Source organism: Mus caroli, unplaced genomic scaffold (assembly GCF_978045245.1).
Source record: "Mus caroli unplaced genomic scaffold, Mus_caroli_1 scaffold_5, whole genome shotgun sequence".
NCBI classification, from domain to species: Eukaryota; Metazoa; Chordata; class Mammalia; order Rodentia; family Muridae; genus Mus; species Mus caroli.
In genome coordinates this window covers 50,178,169-50,198,163 of record NW_028227260.1, presented here as the reverse complement: position 1 = coordinate 50,198,163, position 19,995 = coordinate 50,178,169, and the positions used below count along the sequence as shown (strand labels likewise).

At 35.1% G+C, this 19,995-nt stretch overlaps 1 non-coding gene and 1 pseudogene across 1 annotated transcript; both read left to right on the top strand.

Moving 5' to 3' along the window:
* Positions 1–15,385: 15,385 nt before the first annotated feature.
* Positions 15,386–18,143, top strand: LOC147004594 (putative ATP-dependent RNA helicase DDX6 pseudogene; annotated as a pseudogene).
* Positions 18,144–18,849: 706 nt separating this feature from the next.
* Positions 18,850–19,033, top strand: LOC147004593 (U2 spliceosomal RNA). Its single transcript, XR_015047209.1, has one exon. It is a non-coding gene; the product is annotated as a U2 spliceosomal RNA (small nuclear RNA).
* The last annotated feature ends 962 nt before the right edge of the window (positions 19,034–19,995 follow it).

Below are 19,995 nucleotides of genomic sequence, written 5' to 3'. Positions count from 1 at the left end.
AAAATGTATTTTAATGTGAAACACCCTTATATATCATCATACTCATCCATTAGCATTTGATCCAAATATCCTTAAATGATTAATCCACTTATTCTACATAATTCTCTGCTTTTTTGATTTAGACAGATAGCCCATATACTCTCTTGGACCACATCCCTTTAATAATCTTCTTTTAGAAACATAATACCACTTCTATATTCATTTATTATATATTCATGTGTATTTCAAACTGTATCGTACCCATTAATGAAAATATTATATTTATTTTTCTGAGTATAGCTTATTTACTTCACATAATCATGTTTTGTTTTATCTATTTTTATATGAATATCACAATTAATTAAAACAAATATTAACAAAATTGAGGATGCATATTTATTTTTAAGGGTATCTATTTGGGGATTGAAGCAACTAATTCATATATATAGTGTTTATAATATTTCTAATTAATTCCCAAACCAACATACAATATTTCTCATAATTATTTGTGTTTATATGTTTCTATAAGTCTAAACAAATAGTGAGAGGGCTCAGTAATTATGAAACAATTTGATGTAGATTTTATCTTTAAATAAAAAGGAAAGTCCATTGATGTTAGATATTAAGCAAAAGTGATTGTTGCTTCCTGTTAGTTTTGTTATTAGAGGTGGAGTTATGTTTGTGTAGCTATCTACCACTTACTTTTTTGGAAGAAGATAAATTTCATGCTTTTTCTAGGGTGTAGTTTCCCTCCTTGTGTTGGAGTATTATATCTATTATCCTTTGTAGGGCTGGAATCTTTAGTGTATTCATTGCAATTTTCTTCACATTAAAAAAATGTTGTACCATAAATTAAAAGTAAAACAAAACACAGGTTGCTGTTAGTATTAACACAGGCATACTACTAAGCTAATCATATAAATGTAAAGTTATTCTTCTTCTTCTGGTTCATATAGATAGCAGTTACTAAAATCCCCTTTCTCCCACAATTTTCTTTTACATATTTAAAAACTTACTTGTATTATAGATAATAACAAATATCAATTTATTTCTTGTATCAAATTGTTGCTGCTATGTATGTCTACTAATGTATAACTATTAAAATAACATTAATCAAATCCAAGAAAGTACTACTATTGAGGAAACCCTCATAAATCATAAATATGTGATCTTGTCCTCCCATACAAGTCATTATTTACATCTCTAAGACTGTGTTTTGTTTTGTTTTTAAATTATAGTAAGCATTAATTGTGGTAGTGCTTCATTAATAGATTTCTACAGGCATTTTGGAGAAACTAGAATTGGAATGTGTTCTGAAACATAATATATATATGAGTGTAATAGATTTTTTAAATACATTTTGAAGTACTTTCCCATCCTTTATTTACAATCACAAACACCATTCTATGAATTAAAGCCTACATAGTGTTAAAAGAAACAATCAACTTCCAATTCAAAAACAGGTTACTCTTGCTCTTTTGCAGCCAAAAAAATGTGAAAAAAGTTCTCTACCCTGATTTTTTTAATTATAAAAATATTTGCCAAGTGAAACATCTTGGTTTCTCATTTTTGGAAATGAATCTTACCTTACAGTTTATGATTCAGATAGTATACTCATTCATACAGACTTACCTACCTTTAAAAACATGTTTAACTTTATTAGTCATGTTTATTTCTGATTTAACAAAATGTCAAAACAACTGGAAATAATCCTTGTCTCCACTGGTCTTGCTTCCCAAATTCCCTCCAATGATGTATTAAATGTTATGAAATGACTATATGTCTCTCTGAGGGTGTTTTACCCTATATGTTAAATTATTTTTAATTAATTTATTATTTCTAATATTGTCACCCTTTCCAGTTTCCCCTCCACAAATCACCCATCCCATCTCCTGTCACTAAGTAGGTATTTCCCCCACCACTTTCCTATAACATCCCCCTATACTGGGGCATCAAGCCTACACAAGACCAAGGGCCTACACTCCCATTGATGCCATATGGACTAAATCTTTATACAAGGAGATAAAACAGGATTTACATTTTCTACATGCAGACCACCCGTTGAAACAGCACCATTTTTTTTTCTCTTTTCCACTGGATGGTTTTATCTTCTTTGATTACTCACATCTCTAACATTCTAAGATCAAGTGACAATTGTATGTGGAATTATGTCTGAGTTGTCAATTCTATTCCATTTATTTATCTGTCTGTGTCTGTACCAATGCAATGAAGTTTTTATCACTATTGCTATGTAGTAGAGCATGAGGTCAGAGATGGTGATTCCCCTAGAAGCTCTTTTATTGTTGAGAATTATTTTCATTATCTTAGGTTGTTTTGTTTTCCAGATGAAGTTGAGAATTATTCTATCTCTATGAATAATTGAGTTAGAATTTTGATGGGGATTGCATTGGATTTGTAGATTCCTATTGGTAAGATGGCTATTCATACTATATTAATCCTGCCAATCAATATGCATGGGAGATCTTTCTATCATCTGAGATCTTCAATTCTGTTCTTCAGAGACTTACAGTTTTTATCATATAGATCTTTAACTTGCTTGGTTAGAGTCACAACAAGATATTTTATATTTTTTGTGACTATTGTGAAGGGTGTTGTTTCCCTAATTTCTTTCTCAGCCCATGTATTCTTTGATTGGAGAAGTCTACTTACTTATTCGAGTTAATTTTTTATCCAGCCACTTTGCTGAAGTTGTTTATCAGGCTGAAGGGTCCTGTGTTGGAATTTTTGGGGTCATTTAAGTATACTATCATATCATCTGAAAATAGTGATATTTTGACTTCTTTCTTTCTAATTTGTATTTCTTTAACCTTCTTTTGTTGTCTAATTGTTCTGGCTAGGACTTGAGTACTATATTTAATATTTAGGGAGAGAGTGGGCAGCCTTGCCTAGCCCCCAAGTTTAGTGGGATTGCTGCAAGTTTCTCTCCATTTAATTTGATGTTGGCTGCTGGTTTGCTGTATATTGTTTTTATTATGTTTATGTATGTGACTTTAATTCCTGATCTTTTCAAGACTTTTATCACGAACAACATTTTGTCAAATGCTTTCTCAGCATCTAATGAGATAATTATGTAGATTTTTTTCTTTGTATTTGTTTCTATAGTGGATTACACTGATGATTCACCTGTTTGATTGTGTTTTCCTGTATCTTACCTGTTTCCTCTTTAAGTGCATCGATCTGTTTATCTCTGTTCCCCTCTATTCCTATTAGGAATGTGCTCCTTAATGTCCTCTATCATCTTCATAAGATGAGCTTTTAGAACACAATTTTGCTTTTCAAGTGTTTTAGGATACACAGGGATTTCTGTGGTGTTCAGAACTGGGTTCCAAGAGTGCCAAGTGGTATTGATTTCTATTGCTTATGATCTTGAGCTTGTCACTTGCTATCTGGTTATTTCTGGTGTTAACTGGCCTTGCTCTCTCTGATTGGAGTCTGTTCCTCTTGTGAACCTGGTTATGTTGGATCTCCTCATGTCAGACTGTTTCTGAGTGTGGGAAGAGATCTGGAATGCTTATTCTATGATCCTGGCTCTGAAGGATATCCTGTGACCCAGATTGTGTCAGAACTCCTGGGAATCAAGTTGTCTCTGGGTATTTGCCCTAGAATGTAGGGGAAGGAATGGGGGGGGGGGTACTGGAACACATGATCTGTTCCTGTGCATAGTTTCAGGCCTGGAAGGAAGATATGTCTCTGGCAGGGAAGGAGGTCCTCTGTCCTCTGGGCTCCCAGAGATTGGGGTAACCCAGTTAGTCTAAGTATTAGGGTGAGGGGTCTTACCTGTGAGTCTGCTTTTGTTGGGAATTCTGGGAAGTCAAACCGACTCTGGGGAAGGGAGCAGGGTGGGATGAGGCTATAGCACATGATCTGTTCCTGCATTCAATTTTGGACAGTAAGTAGATGTGTCTCAGGAGGAGCAGAAGTTCCTGCATCCACTGGTCCTGGGTGGGGTCCCAGTTAGGCTAGGTATTATGGCAGGAGTGTCTAACCTGTGAACCTGGTAGTTTCAGAACTACTGTGGGTCAAGCTGTCTCTGGATGTGGGGAGTTTTGGAGGGGAGAACTAGAATACATGATCTGCTGCTTGGATGTAGTTGCAGATCAGAAGATATGTTAACTTCTTAAACTTTGTATATTTGTTTGTTACACAATTTCAAGACTGTTTGAGTATATATATACATATATATATATATATATATATATATACACATATATATATATATATATATACATATATATATGTGTGTGTGTGTATATATAATTCAAGTTTAATTGCCTCAGAGAAATTTCACTTTCATGAATATATTTTATGAAGAATTCTTATTTCTTTTTAACTGATTCCTATACTCATTCCTTAATGAATTACTTTAAATCTTGTGTGTGAGTTTTGCTTGGTTTTAGACCTGATGATTATGAACTATGAAAGTTTTGATTTTCATGATTCCATGTGAAAACTTTTCTCCTTCATTTACATTCAGAGCACAGGTAAGGTGTTGGTATTCTGTCTGGACTCCAACCCCACAGCTAACAGGCAGCAGCCAGGTATGTTCCTCCCCACAATTACCAGGCAACAGCCAGGTAGGCCTGGCCCACTACAAAAGGGAATGTTTCACACCTCCTCTCTCTGTCTTATTTTCTCTTACTTTCTTACTCTTTACTCTCTCTCCATTCCCTTCCCCCTCTCTCCATGTGGTCATGACCAGTCTCTACTTTTCTACTTTCTCCTTCTTTCTCCCTTTCTCTGTCTCTGCTACTCTCTTAACTTCCCTCCTCATGCCCTAAATAAACTCTATTCTATGTTATACCACCTTGTGATTTGTCTCTCAGGGATAGGGATGCCTTGGCAACCCCTTCCCCCAAACCACACCACACTCACATACACCATATTTCTATACCATTTATCTTTTTATAAATACACCATAATATTCATAATATATCTCTGAAGTTGCCTATGTTCCCTGATTTGACCTTTCCAAGCAACACATACTCTTTAAGCATTTTTGCATTCAAGCATTCAATATTATTTTTAGTTACATTTATCTGAGGTCTTAACTATACTCTTTGTTAGACTTTTAAGTATGTGTGAGGTAGTATATTTGATTATCAGCTCTCTCCAAACTACTGCACTCAGAGACTTGGCCAAAACATATTACTTGTAAGAGCATAGGCTTTGTCCTCACTATAACCCCAGATAATCCATTAAAATTTCTGCCTCAGAAAGTTCAATTGAGAAAGAAAATGGACTATTTTTTCTGTCCAACACATGATGACAGGCACCAGATTCCAATATCTCAGTGAATTTACTAAAAAGTTCTTAAAACTGTGAAGAAATGTCTCTTGCAACTCAGAAGAATCTCTCTCAAATACTTGAGAGCCTTTCCTTTGAAGCATAATCATTAGGAAGGATGATACTTCTGACTTCCAGTCTCCTCAGGAAGATAGAATTCTAGCATTGTGAACTATCTATCAGCTAGCAGACACAGCTAGCCTAATCACACTTAAACTGACCAGCCCGTTGTATTTTATCCACTTTTCTGATTCAATAAGGCCTCCAAACTTTTCTTTCTCTCTCATTCTCACTTTAAAATGTTCAGGTAGGACACAAATGGAATGTGAATCATTTACTGTCAGTAGTTACAGAATGAAATATGTTTTAAAAATTTGTAATTAGTGTATAAATATCTGTATTTTTCACATGGGTAAACACTGAACATATTTGCCTATATTTTCAATCAGGACACATTAAACTTTTTTTCATTATAAAACTATCAGAGGCTTCTTTGGGCATGCTTCAGCAGTGATGTTCCCAAGATTTATGTTGATCTCATCAGTGCTACTTCTGCTATTCTGATTCTTGAGTAAGAAGGAACAGGGGAAGTGGGCACTTCCTCCAACCATATTCCTTTCTTGTCTGTGTCATTATATCTATCATCCAAAGACTTTTTACATAGTTTTATTCCAGTGCTAGGATTGAATTCAGGACATCATAAAACAATGTCTCTAAGAAGCAGATGTATCCACTACCCTTGTTTTGATACTATGTAGCTCAGATTGGTCTTGAATTGAGTATTGATTCATCAATGGTCTCAAATTTGAAGACCAAATTCTAAAGAAGAGGTAAGTTCCACTGAACCTGATTCTAGCTGTATACAATCCTTCCCCTAAACCCACTGTGTTATTGACTCATTCTTAGTAGTTCTGGCTAGTTTCAAATTCAATCATCCTCTTTTCCCAGCATCTTTAGCACTGGGATTATAACCAGGCTAAAAGCCATATATTTGATATTTTGTCAACAATCTATTTTGACACCTGATAGTTTAGTAATCTTCTTTGAGTAATTTGAACTTCATATGTATGTATGTATGTATGTATGTATGTACACACACACACAATACCAGGGTGCAAATCTGGACTTTGATACTGGATACAACTTGACTCTAATTCTTGCTAACTCTGTTTCCTTTGTGATACCAAGTGATTAAGAAGGATCTTTTGCATAGAATCAGAAGGCTCAAGGAATGGACAATGGCACCTTCAACTGTTTGTGTCTTGTTTTTTCTAAGATACTTTCTTTATTTACATTTCAAATGCTATCTCAAAAGTTCCCTATACCCTCCCACTACCCTGCTCCCCTACCCGTGTAATTTCAAAATTTTCCTATTTCCTCCTGGCTCCATTAATATATTCCATAAACCTTCTGTTCATATTTGACTTACTGCTGCTGATAGTTATGTAGAGATCATTGAAAACCAGAATTTTATCCTTGTCTCATTATTTTTTTATACTTAAGTTGTTGATTTCCTATTCTTTCCAGGAAAATATGCAAGATTCCCTGAGTCCAAACATGTTTTATATCAACCTAGTAACATGTAATACTATGTCATTTAGTCACACACACTCATAAAACATAATGTATTATGATATGATTAAAACATCAATGTATTTGGTGGTAAAATACAAAATTATAATGTAGTTTAAAAATTAGTGAATATAGTTATATAAAAAAGTACCCCCTGTTTACAATTTGACATTTTAAAAACCACCATCCAAGTCCAGTATGCTAGCTCAATGGGTAAAGTGCCTGACTTAAAGCCTAACAGCTTGATTTTGATCCCTAGATCCCACATGTTATATAGAAAAAATCAACTACAAACTCATGCAAGCTATTGTTTAACCTCCACACTCTTGCTCTTATATACATACACAGGCATTAACATATGGATGCACAAAAACACACACATATACACACACAAACAGGTACACACATAAAATATGTGTAATATGGAACACAGGGCCCCCAGTGGAGGAGCTAGAGAAAGTACTCAAGGAGCTAAAGGGGTCTGCAACCCTATAGGTGTAACAACAGTATGAACTAACCAGTACCCCTATAGCTTGTGTCTCTAGCTGCATATGTATCAGAAGATGGCCTGGTCGGCCATCAATGGAAAGAGAGGCCCCTTGGTCTTGCAAACTTTATATGCCTCAGTACAGAGGAATGCCAGGGCCAAGAAGTGGGAGTGGGTGGGTAGGAGAGTGGGGTGGGGGGAGAGTCTGGGGAACTTTTGGGCTAGCATTTGAAATGTAAATGAAAAAAATACCTAATTAAAAAATAAATAAAAATCATCAAATTTGGTTTTATATCACATTATTTTTAAAGTGAACATTTAAGACTAAAGTCTGTCATATCTTAAATGAAAATGAAGCATGTGGGAGGGAGCTTTGTGCTTTACAAGGTCTAGTAAATTTTGAGTCATTAATTAAACAGAATAGTTACAGTGTCCAGGTAAAGCATTTATGCAGGTGTTAAATAAATTAGTTAACCTTGGAGGATATACAAATAACTCACTAATTTATAATTTGATAAATCCCTTTCTGATCTTGAAAATAGTTCCAATAAGGTTTTCATAAAGAACTCATAATTTACATTTTCTATAAGTCCATATTTATAAAAGAGTTTTAAGTATAGGCAAGAAGTTGTTGGAGTCCATCTCTCCCTGAAGATACAAAAACATTCAATAGTTTCTGGGGAAGGGAGAAACATTTTATTGTTACTAAAGTGTCCATGCTCATTTCAACCATTCTCCTAATTAAAGACAGTATGTCACCATAGAAGAGTTCAGAAAGACAACTATAGAAAAGATTCTGCAATAGAAGGGGTCTATCTAGGTTAGGAGAAGAAAAGAGTTAAGAAGAAATGGAAGAGAACAAGAAGGGAAAATGGAAGTGACATGATGAAAAGAGATTATATCCATGTGTGAAAAAGCCATAATGAAGCCAATCATTATGAACAATTGATATGTAAAAAAAATTAACAATTGAATGTTCACACTCTAAGTGAGGATATAATAGCACAGTAGCCACAGCACAGCAACAGTATGCTGTTTCCTTTAAGGAGCTATTTAGCAGCACCAACTGGGGGAAAAAGAAAAACATACCAGAGGCAAAAGTATTCGAAAGAACTCAGAAAGCAGTTGTAAATGCCCATTTCACTAATCAAAACTATTCTAAAGCAAGCAGGAGAAAAAGATCATGGTTCCAATTTGAACTCATTCAAATGGCCTTCACCTATTTTCTTTTTTGAGCTTAACTGAATTATAAACTTGATATCTGATTAATAGAATAATTTATTCCAGTAAAAAAAAGTTAAAATGGAAAAAGAGAACATAAAAGAGATATTGCTAAACAAAGCTAAAAAGGATGATTTAAAAAATTCATATCTGTACATACAGAAAAGTAATGCTCAAATGGAAATCTATATTTGCTCAGGATTTTCTCTTTGTGTCATTCTGTGTATCCTTAACTTTCAGTAGATAATACTTGAACACCAAATTATAAATCTGAAAATGCTGCAATTCACTCTTCATGTTCACCTTTTATCTGTTTCCTTTTTACCTACCATCCAAAGGTGTCTTCTGTCAACAATATGTACGACTAAAAATTTTCACCTAATTTAGTTGTCTTCTCCCTGTCACTTAATCAAGTAACCAACTAATAGATGCTAGAGTTGCTCCAGTGTTCCTGATCACCTCATTAATTCTAAGATGCCTTAAAGCTTTAATTGCTTCCTAATGTCCATGTATATAGTCGATGAAAATTCTCAAATAAAACTTGCATCACCCGCTTCTTATTTTGTACTTTGTTATTTTTATTGTTACTTTTGTTGCTGTTTTGGTGTGGTGTGGTGTGTGTGTATGTGTGTGTGTGTGTGTGTGTTTGTGTGTGTGTGTGTGTGTGTATGTTTGTGTGTGTGTGTGCATGTGTGTGTGTACTGATATGAATTTGCCACAGCATGCATGTGGAAGTCAATGGATAAGTATAAATGCTAGTCTTCACTATCCTCATTGTTGAAGACAATTCTCTGTTTTATTCCCCCCTCATTGGTATGCCAGGAAAGCTGAACTCTAAGTTCCTGGGTAATTTCCTATCTCTACCTTCCATCATACCTTTTTTGTCTTTATAGGGATACTGGGCATATAGACATGTGTTCTCTTTACATGGGTTTGGAGGATTTTGAGTACTTGCTTACACTTGTGCAACAAACACTTTATCGAGCTATCTCCTTAGGTCCATTTTAGGGATTTTGATGTATAATATCTTCCAAGAAGAGTCATCTGAAGTGAGCTCATGTCATAAAAGTTGGATAAAGCCTTGAGAACCAGGCTTTCACAATGTTTTGTCTGTTTCCTTTCTTCCATATCTTGAGCTCTTTTGACTTAGGATAGAGCTCTCATAAGAAGAATATGAATTCTCATTGATGTTAACATGTATGACATAAATGTCAGATGCCTGTTAGATATGTAAAACATTAATATAAATCAGAAGAAAATACTATCAACAAATCAGAGAAATAAAATATGTATGGCTCAAATTCTATAATTATTCCCATCATTGCTAGACTGTGGTTCTGGGCACCTATATATTTATTTTATAAAATATTTCAGCCTCCTATATAATATTGTCTTTGAAGAATTAGAAAAATAATACAAGAATTAGAGCAGAGAACAATACGTCAGCTAGACAGTGGTGGTGCATGCCTATAATCCCAGCACTTGAGAGGCAGAGGCAGGTAGATTTCTGAGTTTGAGGCCAGCCTGGATTACATAGTGAGTTCCAGGACAGCCAGGGCTACACAGAGAAGCCCTGTCTCAAAAAACAAAAATAAAAATAAATAAATAAATAAATAAAATAAAATAAAAGCAAAGCAAAGCAAAGCAAGTCATCCCTTTACTAGAGTGGAATCATTTTTCATTTTCAATCTTAATTGTGTTATCTGTATTATGTTTCTCAAGGGAATATCACTAGATATACAAGATAAGAAATTCTCAACATAAATTTTTAATTATATTTCAAACAAACAGGTATTCTAGACTCACAGCTTCATTAATTTATAGTTTCTGGATTTTGTTTAATTCATCATATTTTTAAAATGCTATTATAGCCGGACAGTGGTGGTGCATGCCTTTAATCCCAGCACTTCGGGAGTAGAGGCAGGTGGATTTCTGAGTTCAAGGCCAGCCTCGTCTACAGAGTGAGTTCCAGAACAGCGAGGGCTATAAAGAGAAACCCCGTCTCTAAAAACCAATAAATAAATAAATAAATAAATAAAGATATTATAAAATACAAAGCATATTTGGGAATATTTCAAAACAATGGCTTAATTAACTATAAAGAATCTATACCTGTGTTTATATTCAATTTTACTAGGGTCATAAATTTTTAACCTTTAATATGAGTGTAGAGGCAATTTAGTTCCTTATTTCAGGAACCACTACTGCCTAACCCAGTATTTTACAGTGTTCTGTATTAAGTGGTTTATAAAGAGAAAGGGATAATATTTAAATCAGAGTTTAAAAGTCAGTAGTACATAAACAATTGCATATAAATTGAGAAAAATCCCCAGAGCTAAAAAACAGTTTATAAATTAGTTTTGACTTTACACAGTTAAAACTTCTACTGGTAAAATGCTAATTCCATTAGTTCTTTTAAGTAACATATAATGACATGATTTTACTTATTTATTCATTCAGACATGAACTAGTCTCTTGACTGCCACCAAAATGTCAATTAGACATGCAAATTGTCATCAGTGTTGTTGCCAATGGGATGTGTAAATGTCTGTACATACTACATTAAGTGGCTGGAAAATATTACTTCATAGTTTTCCTTTAAATTATTTTCATTAATGTTTCATTGATTGAATTTGAAGAATTCTTTTCAAACTATCAGTTTATTTTTTAAATTATCTTTTTATTCACCAAGCAAATTAAGGTATGTGATTGGCTTTTAATGGCCAGAAATCATTCACTGTTTCCATATACCCCATGGTCAAATAATGTAAGTGATGAAATATACTCATTTGTAATTTGAATTTATCTCATTAGAGGCAATAAGTGTGGGGGGGGCTGTCTAAGTTTGTTTGACATTATTGGTTTATATGTGGACCCAATTATTAACGAACAATAATTTTGATTTTCAGATAAGAAATCATAGAAAAAATACTTCTAAGCAGTCGACCTTGTCTAGATCCTATTATACAATGGTATTTTAATATATAGGATTAGTAATTTTCTGGTGAAAATCTAATCTGCATTCTTCATCAAATTATCAACCAAGTAAAGGATAAAATAATATCAAGAAGATGAGAAAAGTGTTTCAATTTTCTAAATCATTGTAAGGATGGCAAAATAACTACATTAATGCCCATATCAGATTACTAGACATACAGAAAATGTGCAGATAACTCATAAAAATTTAATATTGTGAGTATATTTCTTTTTCACAATAAGTGAAAATTCAGAAAATGAAAACCTTGATGAGTTTAATTTAAGCTAAGTATCATTGAAATATACTTGAATTGCATTGGACCACTTGAAATAAATCCATAATCTTTTTAGAAGATGTTAAGGTATGATTGCAAGTTCGAAGGCAACCTGGCCTATTGAATGAGTTTAATTCCAACATCAGGAAAGTACATTTAGCTCAGTATAAGAATATTGGACTAGTTCTTGAGAGTCTGTTGTCAGTATTTCTATCACTTTCCTTTGTCTTTCAATAAGTGATGTATGCTTCAGAATAGTCGCTTCAAATTCTTATCATGCCATTTCATCCATTTTGATGATTTGCTTTAACTTATATTTAAAAGATGCTTTGGGTTCATTACACAGTATCAGGTTTCATGTAGACAATTGATTTAAAGCATATCATGTACTATCCCTGTATTTACAGTATTCATAAGCTTCCTTTTCCTAACATTAGCAAAGCTCTAGTTTTTCATCCTCATCTATTCTCACATAAAAATAACATATAATTATAAGTAACATAAATTCTAGGGCAGACAAATTAAAGAAAACATGGCCCTTTTGTTTTCTGTCTGATATTCTTCTCTAATTCCATGTATCATCTCTTCTGAAATAGTTCCTCTAATACTTCCTTCACTCTAATATGCTAAAAGATAAAAATATCTATAGCCGGGCATGGTTGCACACACCTTTAATCCCAGCACTTGGGAGTCAGAGGCAGGTGGATTTCTGAGTTCAAGGCCAGCGTGGTCTAAAAAGTGAGTTACAGGACAGCCAGTGCTACACAGAGAAACCCTGTCTCAAAAAACAACAACAACAACAACAAACAAAAACAAACAAACAAAAAGACAAAAAAAATATAGATTTAGATAAAGGTGTGATAGTTCAAACTTGTAATCTCAGAATTTAGAAAGGCTTAGTAAGAGTTGTTGCAATTTCCAGGAAAACCTGGGCTATAGAATGAATTAATATCTCAAAATATGAAGGTAGTAGAAAAATATTTTAAAGAAGAAAGACACCATGCCATTGTGAAAGAGGCAGTCTATTTCATTTTGTCATATGTTGATGCTTTGTCATCAATTGGGGAATGCTACAACTGAAGGTTCAACATCATAAAATAATTATATAAAAGTATTTCTGAAGACTTATGCTTCATATGGCCTAATAATTCACAGTCTTTCATGTCACAAATAATTGTACTTGGGCTCATTTTTATCAGCTGGCATTCGTTTTGTGTTTACATCAAATCATAGATTAATTTGATAATATGTGAGAATATGTGCAGTTATTCTGTCACTAAGAAGTGGTTTTAATATATTATTTTCTCAAAAATATTTGGCTAAATCATGCTTTCTATTTCACATGTTTTCTATTTCATGCAATGTCTTTTAAAAGTTTAGTGCAAAACACATGTTGCATGAAACACTAATACAGGATGAAACAGTTGCTTAATTGAAAATGAGGATAGGTTACAATACTGTTACTTCCACCATATAATTAATAGGTTTATTGTATGCTAAAATTAAAATGGTTATGGTTTTGCTAATCTTATAAGAAGTTATCATATTGAAATTGCTGAGAAAATTCTTTTTATTATCTGATTGTTAAGATAGAATTTCGTGCAAGAGTTTTGAAGTTCATGAGTATTTCAGATGAGTTACTTTCCTTTCATGACCCAGAGATATTCAGTAATGAATTGTGCTATCATTTTAATCACAAATTAAGTCAGTTTTTATAAGTATCTGCATTTAAAATAAAAGAAATGCAGATATTTTCTTAATACATGATTTCCATTAAAGCAGTCTTCTATGGTTATCATGCTTAATTATTGAGATGCACTTTACTATGTATACATTAATTGAATAAAAACTATGCTTGCAATCCTAATTATGTTTATGGAATTTTTACTTCATCATAATTTTATGGTACTCAGTGTACATCTTCTTCAAAACAGTTATCTTGAAGAGCTACAATTTAGCTGTATTCCAAGTAACCAAGTAAGGTTTTATAACTCCCCAGAGGATTAAGTCAATAAAACTATCTAAAATGATCAGCAAGGACAATTTCCAGATGGAAATTCCATCTGCCACTTAATCCTCCAGAGGGGGGGGGGGAAATCAATGGTAACAAGGAATCAGGTCTTACTCTGGGGACTTGTATCATCGTTGCACTTGAACATTTAGACAGCATCATTTGTTATGCATTACTTTCTTCAATTTTATGGAAGTGTTGCTCAACTTCCTATTTATTTATTTATTTATTTATTTTAAGTCATGAAGTAGGTACTAGATTTTCAAAGAAACTTCCTAATTACTCTTACAAACTTAAATCTGTTTACACACATGAAAACATTTTCATTTAGAATATTTTCTCATGTGCTCAAAAGTTTAATATCAGAAAATTATTAATGTTATTCTGATTTTTAATGAAGTCAACAAAACATTAAATGGTAATAGAAATGGCACTGTAGTATATATGTACAGTAAATATAAATCACCACTGATCATTTGCATCAATTTAAATACTTGTGTCTATATTATATTTAGTATTTACATATTTACATAGCAAAACTTTTATGTTATCTTCATTTTTCTTCATAAATCATTTAGCGTTTTCAAAATTTAAATTAATTACTATTTATTTTGTGCTATGTCAATATGATTGTGTTGGTTTCTATATTAGTGTGTATGTTTTTTGTGTGTTTATGTGCATTATTCACTTCTCTTTTCCACACTGCCACCCATTCCCACTTAATCCTTAGGCCCCTAGTACTGCTCCTCCAGTTTATATTACAACAATTCTACTTTGCATCCAATTATATATACATACACATATATATGTATATACATATGTGTATATACATATGTGTATATACAATATATATATATGTGTATATGTATATATATAAATATTCATATTCACTTTTCACCCTGATCACTGCTCTCTCTCTCAGTCCCCCTTGACACAATCCCTTTCCCCATCCCCTTCTCCTCTGAAAGGGTGCAGGCCTCCCTTGAGCATTCCCCCACCCTGGCAAATAAGTCTCTTGGGAGTTAATCACATTCTCACCTATTAAATCAGACAAGGCAGTTCAATTCTGGAAATGTATTTCACAGATAGGCAACAGCTTTAGGGATTGTCCTCACTCTAGGTGTTTAGGACCCACATGAAATCTGAACTGCACATCTGCTGCATATTTTTAAAGTGGGTTTTGATGTAGTATGTTTCCATATCAATTTTCAAACAACTTTTTTAAAAAGATTTTTCTTTACCTCTGCTTTCTTCAATATTCCTATACCCAGACATGTTTAAACTTTTCTTCTCCAAGTATTTTGTGTCCCTATTTTCATCAATATATTTTTATATTGCTGTGTTTTTAATCTTGAATTTATCATTGAAAAGTCCCAGCAGCACTCGGGAGGCAGAGGCAGGCGGATTTCTGAGTTCGAGGCCAGCCTGGTCTACAAAGTGAGTTCCAGGACAGCCAGGGCTATACAGAGAAACCCTGTCTCGAAAAAACAAACAAAAAAAAAAAAAAAAAAAAAAAAAAGAAAAGAAAATATACCCGGAGTCAACAATAAAGGACCGAGGGTGCGGAGCGGGAGTGGCCTCGGTGGTAGGACTCGGGCCTGAGCCGCGAGGCGTGGGATTGAAGTGAGTGAATTCAGATATAATTCAAGCTTGTTAGAAGGCTTTAAAAAAAATAAAAAGTTGATTCGGTGCATGAAAGCAAGTTAACTACTGCTGCTCACCGTTGAGAGACTTACAGGTGCTTGCCTGAACTGCAATAAAGGACTCAGATTATTGAGCAGGACTTATTTATCTCTTCATTTTGGAGAGCCTCATAAACTGTTATTACAGTTTCTCTACTGACTTTGAAAAGTTTGAAGTTTGAAAGAGACACCTGTGCAGCTAACAAAGCATGAGCACGGCCAGAACAGAGAACCCTGTTATCATGGGTCTGTCCAGTCAGAACGGCCATTTGAGGGGCCCTGTGAAGGCCAGTGCTGGCCCTGGAGGAGGGGGCACACAGCCACAGCCACAGATGAACCAGTTGAAGAACACCAGCACAATCAATAACGGCACTCCACAGCAAGCCCAGAGCATGGCCGCCACTATTAAACCTGGTGATGACTGGAAAAAGACATTAAAACTCCCTCCAAAGGATCTACGAATCAAAACTTCGGATGTGACCTCCACAAAAGGAAATGAGTTTGAAGATTACTGTTTGAAACGAGAGTTGCTAATGGGAATTTTTGAAATGGGCTGGGAAAAACCATCTCCTATCCAGGAGGAGAGCATTCCCATTGCTTTATCTGGTAGGGATATCTTAGCTAGAGCAAAAAATGGAACAGGCAAAAGCGGTGCCTACCTCATCCCCTTACTTGAACGGCTGGACCTGAAGAAGGACAATATTCAAGCAATGGTGATTGTTCCCACTAGAGAACTTGCTCTACAGGTCAGTCAGATTTGCATCCAGGTCAGCAAACACATGGGAGGGGCCAAAGTGATGGCAACCACCGGAGGAACCAATTTACGGGATGACATAATGAGGCTTGATGATACAGTGCATGTGGTGATTGCTACCCCTGGCAGGATCCTGGATCTCATCAAGAAAGGCGTAGCAAAGGTTGATCACGTGCAGATGATAGTGCTGGATGAGGCAGATAAATTGTTGTCACAGGATTTTGTGCAGATAATGGAGGATATTATTCTCACACTACCTAAGAATAGGCAGATTTTACTATATTCCGCTACTTTCCCTCTTAGTGTACAAAAGTTTATGAATTCCCATCTGCAAAAAACCTACGAGATAAACCTGATGGAGGAACTAACTCTGAAAGGAGTAACTCAGTACTACGCATATGTAACGGAGCGCCAAAAAGTGCACTGCCTCAATACACTTTTCTTCAGGCTTCAGATAAACCAATCCATCATTTTCTGCAACTCCTCCCAGAGAGTCGAGCTACTCGCCAAGAAGATTTCTCAGCTGGGCTACTCTTGCTTTTATATCCATGCTAAAATGAGGCAGGAACATCGAAATCGTGTCTTTCATGATTTCCGAAATGGCTTATGCCGCAATCTTGTTTGCACTGATCTGTTTACCCGAGGTATTGATATACAAGCTGTGAATGTGGTAATAAACTTTGACTTCCCAAAGCTGGCAGAGACCTATCTTCATCGTATTGGAAGATCAGGTCGCTTTGGTCATCTTGGCTTAGCCATCAACTTGATCACATATGATGATCGCTTCAACCTGAAGAGTATTGAGGAGCAGGTGGGGACAGCGATCAAACCCATCCCAAGCAACATTGATAAGAGCCTGTATGTGGCAGAATACCACAGTGAGCCTGCAGAAGACGAGAAACCGTAACAAGCACGCTTTGACAAACTACAGAAGGCTCTTTGGATCTGTGACACAACATTTTGGGGGGGTGCTCTTCTCTTTGTGGGTTTTTTCATCTTTATTTTGGAACTATGAAGAGTTATATAAGAGCTCAGACATTTTTCTTTTTTTTAAACTGGTGAAGAAAAACTGAAAAGAAGACATAGACCTTTTTTGTTCCACTTGTTTGCACTGTGTGCTGACTGAACATTCGTTGCACTAACTGTTGGTTTTTAAAGATGTTTTCTGGGGGAAGGGGACAAGGAAGGAGGAAAAGAAAAGAAGGGGAGAAACCCTAAAAAAAGAGAATTTGGGTGAACACGTGCACCTGTCTAAAGTTCTCCACTAGCTGACTCTACTGCATTTCAACTTCTCCCTGATTATTCATCCGTTTTTAAGCCTGAAGAGCTTATTACTTATTTGTGCGAAGTGCCTTATGCTACAAGACCATTAAGAATATAATCTTTACACACAGCCCAAGGAATCAACAGAGTCATGTTCTATTTTCTTTTTTATTTCTTTGCCTCTTCATTTTGGTTTCAAGTTGAAGTCTCACTTCCTGTTCTACCAGTACTCACGCCCAGGGCCAGAAGGTAGACTAGTGATGGTAGCGCCATTTTCCTTTTCTTTATATGGAGGAGTTGATTCACAACTGCAGTCCATCCACACTGTACATACATGTATTTAAAAAAACAATACCAAGTAAAATTTTCTTCCGGGCTGAGTAGACGCACCATCGTCGCTCCCAAAGAAAAGAGCAGCCTCTCACTGCAAGAGCCAGATGATAAGCCTCTGTGCTCTACAGCAGAACACTACGCTGGCTCACACGCGTCCATGAGCAGGAAGGCACTCGCTGTAAAGACTTGTCGGAGGGAGCCTTGATCCTCTTTCCTCTGTGGCAAAGCGTGACCCGTAGAAAATTGGATGTGTATACTTGTATAAACTTTGTAAATAAGTTTTTTTTCTGGGTTTATATATATATATATATATATATAAATATAAATATATATATATATAAATATATATATAAATATATATATATATATATATATATATATATAAACAAAAAAAAAGAAAATATACCCTCAGAATCATGCCTTCGCTATTTTGCTTCATTTGATTAAAAACCAAAAAAGGAAAGAATAATAAAATGAGTCTAAGTGTCAGGGATCATGGCATCAGAATAAAAGGACTTCTTGAGCTATTTCACAGCTTATGGGAAGAGAACAGCTGGCTTTAAGATATGAGTGGCAAGGCTGATGTGTAGGAATCTTTGACAGGCTGCAGAATCAGAGAAAGAAATGGCTGCCTGGATGAGCTGTTCCACAGGTGTGGCTGGCTAAACCTTCTCTACAATCTGCACAACAAACAGATTAACTAGGAGAGGCACAGAGTAAGGACAGGAATTCAAACTATGCACCACTTCCAGAGACCTACACTACTGAGAATAGCCTGCAGCAGCCAGAGGTTGACAGTGCTAAAATGATCAAAATTCTGTGAGGATAATGGTGATGATAACCCACAGAATTCTAAAGCCAGGCTTCTACCAAAAGGGTAGGAGACAGTGAAACTCGATGATGGCAAGGATGTACTTCTGGCATCCAAAGCATGTCTAGCAAAGCCAGAAAAAGCAGCCAAGCAGAGAAACAGTGGCAAGAATATCTGGTCTATCACTTCTCGGCCTTTTGGCTAAGATCAAGTGAAGAATGTCTAGTCTGCAGACCTTGCTGAGATGTGTCATGAGTAGAATGTTTAATATTGTACTTTATTGGGATATGACATCTTCATGAAAGTGTATATGTCAATGAACTAAAGAGTCTCACCTCAAGACTTTTCATCAGAATTCACCACTTTTCTTTAACACCTGAAAGTATTTGAAAGCATAACATTGATTTATGGTTGAGTGAATGACAATACTTGGAAATACTCTTACTATCACAAAATTGGTGACAGGATTTAAAAGTTTTGTGACATGGGCATGCCAAATGTTCTTTGAAACTTTTATAAAGGAATATATATATATATATATATATATATATATATATATATATATATATATATATATAATTGTAATTTGTTATGAACTTGCAACTTGCACGTGTTTTCCATTAGTGGTATATAGATGATCAAGGGAAGAAAAATCCCTATTTAGCATTATATCATTGTAAAAAGAATGAGCATTACAGTGGAATTACTGTTATCCCTGGAGCTCCTGCTTGTAAAATCTAATTCTGCTTTTGAATGCTCATGCATATTTAAAGAAAATGAACATATATGAAATATTTACAGTCTTCACCAATACTGAAGGGCAAGTTCACATTTCTTTTTTTTTTTAATTTATTTATTTAATTAGGTATTTTCTTCATTTACATTTCAAATGCTATCCCAAAAGTCCCCCAGATTCTCCCCCCCACTCCCTCTACCCACGCACACCAACTTCTTGGCCCTGGCGTTCCCCCATACTGATGCATATAAAGTTTGCAAGACCAAGGGGTCTCTCTTTCCAATGATGGCCAACTAGGCCATCTTCTGATACATATGCAGCTAGAGACAAGAGCTCCGGGGGTACTGGTTGGTTCATATTATTGTTCGACCTATAGGGTTGCAGAACCCTTTAGTTCCTTGGGTACTTTTCTAGCTCCTCCATTGGGGGCCCTGTGATTCATCCAATAACTAACTGTGAGTAGTACTATGTCCAATTTTCTGAGGAAACGCCAGACTGATTTCCAGAGTGGTTTTACAAGCCTGCAATCCCAACAACAATGTGGGAGTATTCCTCTTTCTCCACATACTCGCCATCCTATTTGTTTAGTTC